The sequence below is a fragment of the Triturus cristatus genome, chromosome 12 (assembly GCF_964204655.1).
Source record: "Triturus cristatus chromosome 12, aTriCri1.1, whole genome shotgun sequence".
NCBI lineage: Eukaryota > Metazoa > Chordata > Amphibia > Caudata > Salamandridae > Triturus > Triturus cristatus.
In genome coordinates this window covers 68,521,377-68,528,511 of record NC_140595.1, presented here as the reverse complement: position 1 = coordinate 68,528,511, position 7,135 = coordinate 68,521,377, and the positions used below count along the sequence as shown (strand labels likewise).

The 7,135-nt window shown below is 42.6% G+C and overlaps 1 protein-coding gene across 1 annotated transcript in view; it reads left to right on the top strand.

Annotated features, from left to right (window-relative positions):
• The first annotated feature begins 2,800 nt into the window (after positions 1-2,800).
• Positions 2,801-7,135, top strand: part of LOC146772523 (type-2 ice-structuring protein-like) — a 29,347-nt gene continuing 25,012 nt past the window's right edge. Inside the window, exon 1 of the mRNA XM_085636964.1 lies at positions 2,801-2,985. The gene's annotated coding sequence lies outside the window, so the exon portion shown is untranslated. The remainder of the gene's footprint in view (positions 2,986-7,135) is intronic.

Below are 7,135 nucleotides of genomic sequence, written 5' to 3'. Positions count from 1 at the left end.
AATTACGCAAATTCCGCCCACCCCTAGTTATAATTAGGACTCCTGGTTTTCTGGTATTTATTTTTTCGACATTTCCGTCTGTATTTATCCATATTTCTTTTGTGCTTATTGTTTCTCTATTTATCCACTTTTTTTTTGTTTTCTGTGTAAATTAAGCTGCAATGGGTATTTTTCTACATTTATTTAACTGATAAATGAATACTCAAATTTGAATGTCCAAAAGGTTTCAGTAGTAAACAGTGCAATGGTGTGATTTAAAAACACTTGCATTGTAGAATAGCATAAATAACTGTACCCATGCACTTAATTAATCTTAATTAGGAAATCTATTGTCTTTTCTATCTCTCCTACCTCTCAATCTGTACACCTACTGACCAGGCACTCCTGATGATTGACAGTAGAAAAAATCATCCAAAAAGGGCCTATTTTCCGTACTTTTCTGCATTTAAAAATAAATACAGACAGGAAAATAAATAGTTTTCTGTCTGTATTTATCTGTATAAATCAGTAAAAACGGAAAACTGGGAGCTACTCGGCGCTGGAAAAAAGAGTTCGAGCCTTGAGGTCGCGTCCACATCCTGTGATTCTGGGCAAATCACTTAAACTCCCCGTGCCAGAATGTGTAAAGTGAATACGGTGCTCTTGTAAAGCGCTCCAATACCTTCTGGTCGAGTTCGCGCTATATAAATATGCACAAAAAAGCCCTAGTTATAATAGTGCAAAAACCAAAGGAAATGATGGACGGAGTGTTGAACATTGCAAACACTCACCCCCAGTCAACTGATCTGGGTTTAATCCATCACCGTTCTTTAGCCCACTCTGCCACCCCAGTTCAGACATGGCCATATGCAAATCAGTCTGACCCTGTGCCTCATGGGAACAGTCCAGCCCGAACTGCCAAGCCATGTCTTGCCTGGACCGGAAACAAGCTTCCTAGGACCGGTTTCTGACATTTCAGCCGTCTTCAGCCAGGCTTGCTTGAATCCAGTGGCAAAGTGAGCAAGGGACTCACGTCTGAGCATACCCTGCCAACTTATGGCGAACAAAGCAAAAACCAAAGGAAATGATGGACGGAGTGTTGAACATTGCAAACACTCACCCCCAGTCAACTGATCTGGGTTTAATCCATCACCGTTCTTTAGCCCACTCTGCCACCCCAGTTCAGACATGGCCATATGCAAATCAGTCTGACCCTGTGCCTCATGGGAACAGTCCAGCCCGAACTGCCAAGCCATGTCTTCCCTGGACCGGAAACAAGCTTCCTAGGACCGGTTTCTGGCATTTCAGCCGTCTTCAGCCAGGCTTGCTTGAATCCAGTGGCAAAGTGAGCAAGGGACTCACGTCTGAGCATACCCTGCCAACTTATGGCGAACAAAGCAAAAACATGTTGAACATTGCAAACACTCACCCCCACTCCTAGTCACCGGTCCTAGGATGCTTGTTTCCAGTCCAGGGAAGACTTGGCTTGGCAGTTCGGGCTGGACTGTTCCCATGGGGCACAGGGTCAAGGCTGATTTGCATATGGCTGGGTTCAAACTGGAATGGCATGGTGAGAAAAAAAACGATGGATTTAGGCCCAGATCTCTGTACTGGGGTGAATGTATGACATTGTTCTGCATTCTGTCCATCAATTGTTGTTTTTGCATTTGTCATCCCGAGTGGGAAGGGTATGCTCAGACGTGAGTCCTGTGCTCTCCATGCCACTGGAATCAAGCTATCCTGGCTGACTAGGGCTGAAAGCCCGAAACCGGTCCTCGGATGCTTGTTTCCAGTCCAGGGAGGACTTGACTTGGCAGTTCGGGCTGGACTGTTCCCATGGGGCACAGGGTCAAGACTGATTTGCATATGGCTGGGTTCAAACTGGAATGGCATGGTGAGCAAAAAAACGATGGATTTAGGCCCAGATCTCTGTACTGGGGTGAATGTATGACATTGTTCTGCATTCTGTCCATCAATTGTTGTTTTTGCATTTGTCACCCCGAGTGGGAAGGGTATGCTCAGACGTGAGTCCCGTGCTCTCCATGCCACTGGAATCAAGCTATCCTGGCTGACGAGGGCTGAAAGCCCGAAACCGGTCCTAGGATGCTTGTTTCCAGTCCAGGGAGGACTTGGCTTGGCAGTTCGGGCTGGACTGTTCCCATGGGGCACAGGGTCAAGACTGATTTGCATATGGCTGGGTTCAAACTGGAATGGCATGGTGAGCAAAAAAACGATGGATTTAGGCCCAGATCTCTGTACTGGGGTGAATGTATGACATTGTTCTGCATTCTGTCCATCAATTGTTGTTTTTGCATTTGTCACCCCGAGTGGGAAGGGTATGCTCAGACGTGAGTCCCGTGCTCTCCATGCCACTGGAATCAAGCTATCCTGGCTGACGAGGGCTGAAAGCCCGAAACCGGTCCTAGGATGCTTGTTTCCAGTCCAGGGAGGACTTGGCTTGGCAGTTCGGGCTGGACTGTTCCCATGGGGCACAGGGTCAAGACTGATTTGCATATGGCTGGGTTCAAACTGGAATGGCATGGTGAGCAAAAAAACGATGGATTTAGGCCCAGATCTCTGTACTGGGGTGAATGTATGACATTGTTCTGCATTCTGTCCATCAATTGTTGTTTTTGCTCTAGTTATAATAGTGTCAGGGCACTGTTTATAGAAGACGTGGTGCCCGTGACTGCAGACTTTGTGTCTTCTTTAAGCAACGCGTAATGTTGGCGGATTGCAACAGCGGGCAGCATGCAGATCTGATGTGAAGTGTCAGTTGCACTTTGGCTGTGAAATTGTGGTTCTGTGTAACTTCCCTTTTGATACATTGCGGAAGTCTCTATCCTGGGACTACTTCATCCCAAGCCATCACCAACGCATTCTCTAGAGCTGGCTCCTCAGCTGTGCGTTTTGTTGCTTGCCACGCGCACTATGTGAAAATAGAGGGACGAGCTTACCAGGAGGTACCGGGCTGCTGGCAAAGAGACCCCACTCACCAGCTGATTTGTAAGTAAAGAATGATGAATTGTCACCAGTGCAGACACAACTGAGGTCGCCTTGTCTTGCTTCAATGGGTAACACAAGATCATAGGGGGGCCCCTGCAGAATATGAAGCGGTGTCCGTTAGTATCTCACATCTGTTCATTGGCCTTTTGCTGAATGGTTGGGAGCTCCTGATAGGTTGGGGGACACCCTGCACCAGAGGGGCTGCAGGGGCTTGCGTTACGCCTCTGGCTTGCCTCTGTACCATAGAAATGGCGCGCAAGAGTAACTCTGGCCTCATAGTGCAAATATACTGAGTCTCAGGGTAATAGATTTCAGTGTGAGGAGATAATTAATGATAGAGCTACTGTTTACACCTGAAAATATTCAAATTAAGAACAAATTAAAAGCATCCATGTTTACAACCTAGACTGCAGTGTAAATTTGCATTCTATTTTTTGTTTATATCTTTTTTCGGTATTTGTCTTTTCATATCTCCCCTGTTTTACTTGGTTCTCTTAAGATATTAGAATAATTTATATAAGGGTGTCTTGTTTTCTTTTCAACTACTTCAAGGGGTTCGGCGGGACACGTTTCAGCTAAGCTCTGTGTGTTCTTTACATTTAGAAAGCGCTCAAAAAAGTTTACAACTAGAAGAAAATCACATTTTTGTTCTCTCAAAGTTTCATTGCTGTTTAAAGAGCCAAGGACACATTTTCCAAATGTGTGACAGGCACTATATTTTCTATATGTTCCTCTAATCTCTCTTTATAACCTCTGAGCTCATATTCTGGGTGTTTAAATTGTTATTGTTCGCCGGTTTTTTGGTCTCAGATTTGACACCGAAGAAAGGGAGTTTGGCCCGGCTCCTCTACATTCTCTTGGCGACCACTTTTTTCCAAATAACGAAAAGACGTCCAGATTTTTAGGCTTGTAATTTTATAACTTCCACAGATATATATGCCCATCATTATTGGCGACTAGGCTTCCATGCATAATCTGTCGTTTTAAATAAATAAATAAATAATCAAGAAAATACTACAATAAACAGGCAAATTACTACATCACATTACATCAAGGTGTTCCCATGGTACGCATCCGTGCCAGATTTTCAGGAGTACCATCGACTATTTAAAGAGCTCCATTCATTGTATTTAAATTTATTTTTGTCTTTTATTCTACCATGAAACTGTTTTCCTGGTCCTACTTTGGCCACCCTGGTTTATATTCTCCACCAGCTCTAACTTCCATTCCTTGTACTCCTGCACCCAAATTTCATCCCTAATCCTACATTTTTGTTTAAAGACTCAGTGGACCCCCCCTTTCCGTACCAATTGATCTGCCCCTACAGTTTTCCCACCTACCTCCCCCACTAGCCTTCCGTTGCCTCAGCAGTCTTCTTGGCACCAGAGGGTGGTTTATTTCTGCTGCACATCACTCTCTGCACCCACTTCCTTCCTCTTTCACTAGTGTTAAACTTGTGGGAGTGACATTACTGACTCTGTCCCAGCTCAGCTAACTTTTCAAAGGTTCTTGGAGAATTCTTCCGGTTTTTCTATAGGCTGTCCACCTATGTGTACGACCCTTAAGTAACATGCCAACATTAAATAAATATGATACGCACATATCTACTACATGCTGCATACTTTTCAGATTTCAACAAAAAAGAATTGTTTCGGGCAAGCAGAGATCAAAAATGAATTTAAAAAACGCCGCCATTGGTGCAGTGCAACCCCAGATCCTTTCCAGAAGTTAACTGTATATATATATATATATATATATATCGAATCCTCCTTCCGTAGTACCAGCCGGTACTGCCAAAAGACACGGACACACAAATGCTGGTACAAATCTTCGTGCTCGGTTTATTACTTCATAAACAAAGTTTGGTTCAGACGCGTTTCGACCGAAACAGCGGTCTTGATCACATGATTAGCATAAACTGAACGTGACTTTTTAAAGGTGCCTTGCCCCCAGTTGCGTGTAGACATAAACAACATACTCTCACTCGGCTGTGCTTGTCAATTTTGTAAAATCACAGGGACCAATTCCATCAACATATAAATCCAATATGCATAGAAATATAATAAATTCAAAGCATACATTTACTTATCAGCTTAATCCAGCCCAGATTGAACATTTCATTGACATTTCTCAAATCCAAATTATCTTTCGTATCGTGCTATAATTGATCTATAGCTAAGATGTAGATAAAATGCCTGCACTGCATTGAATTACAGCAAATGCAATGGGTAGAAGTTAATCATGGGAGAACTCTCCTCATCCATTGTGTGCAAATAACGCCTATCATGTGCAAATATAGCAAAATTCAATTATATGTGCAAATACAAAAACCTGTGCAAATCTGCAAAATTATGTGCAAATCTAGCAAGTTTTTAGATATCTGTGCAAATACAGCGAAGTGTGCAAACCTACAAAATAATGTGCAAAACTTGCATAACATTAAATTGAGACCTTTTCGACATCTTAAAACAGTGGACCGGAATTCCATTTGGAACATTTCTGGATAAATGTAAATAATATATACACAGCCACTTTATGTCTAAAAAACGCACTGGGTATCATACATAAGTGACACAAATGCTAAAAAAGACAGAGTACAACAATCAAATTCTTGTAGGTATTAGCCCAGAGGAAGCTAAGTGACTAAATCACCCTTGTATATATGTAAAAATGTGAAATGTAAAAAACATATATATAAGAGACTTCCTTAAAAATATCTTATAATTCATGAAAACCGAGGATGTTCAGTAATGTACATGAGTTCCTAAGCTCTTATATGGTGTAAGTGGGACCTAACCTTCATAAATATCCACAATGCATAATACATTTACTGCCACAGGCGTTCATAAGAAGTGGTGTAAATCTTCCCCATTGTTCAAACCTCCTGGAATACGTGTGTCCAACTCCACTATATACTTGCATTCCAATTGCCTCAGAGCTTTTTCCCGGTTACCTCCTCTCTTCAATTTCGGTACTGAGTCTATAATAAAATAGCTCAAGCAGCTCAGATTGTTATTATGGCAAGTTTTAAAGTGCCTCGCTACCGGGTAAGTTGGATCCGAGTTAACTATGGCCCGTAAGTGCTGTAAGATTCTATTATATGCTTGCAGTTTTGTACTACCCACGTACTTGAGTTCGCATGTGCATTGCAATACATATACCACATGATCAGTGCGACATGTGTAGTGTCCCTTAAGATATCTGGGACTGTCACTGAAAGGTGTGGTGTAGTGGTTAGTATTAATACCAAATGTGCATGCTCTACAGGAAGAGCATTTAAAAAATCCTTTCACAGGGGCTAACCATGTACCACTGATAGATGTTTCTGGACTACTGGATACCAGTTCGTCCCGCATAGAAAATGCTCGCCTGAATGTAATAGTGGGGGTTTTGGGAAGCACTGCCTTAAGAGTAGGATCTGTCAATACTATGGGCCATTCCTTACAAATAATGTTCTTAATAGTCTTAGCCTGTCTACTGTAGGTAGTGATGAGTCTCATTTCACTTCCGTTGGACTCATTGTCAGGGATATTATCGGTAAGTGTTGAGGTTTCCTGATTCGTTGTGTTTTTAGATATCAATAGGTCATTCCTATTCCTCAGGTTAGCTTTCGTCATAGCTCTAATTAAGCTTTTTTCATCGTATCCTCGCGCTAGTAGCCTATTCTTGGCATCCAACTGATGCTTGTCGCGCGCTGCTATGGTACTACATGTTCTGTGGATACGCAGAAATTCCCCATAAGTGATACTGTTGATTTTGTGTTGAGGGTGGAAACTTTCTGCATGTAACACCGTGTTCCCTGATGTACTTTTGCGATATAAACTAGTCTCCAATTTACCATCTTTAAAATTGACTGTTACATCTAGGAAGTTAACAACATTGGTGCTAATATCAGCAGAAAATTCCAAGTTCAAATTATTGTCATTAATATCATTCACAAAACTCAACGCCTCATGTTCGGTCCCCTTCCAAATGACGAAGATGTCGTCTATATAGCGCCACCATGATATTACTTTGGTGGACCATTGTTCCGCATGACGGACCATGAAGACATGCCTCTCCCACCAGCCTACATGTAAACATGCGTAGCTGGGAGAGAAGCATGCCCCCATAGCCACGCCTCTCAGTTGTTGAAATGTCTCATTGTTGA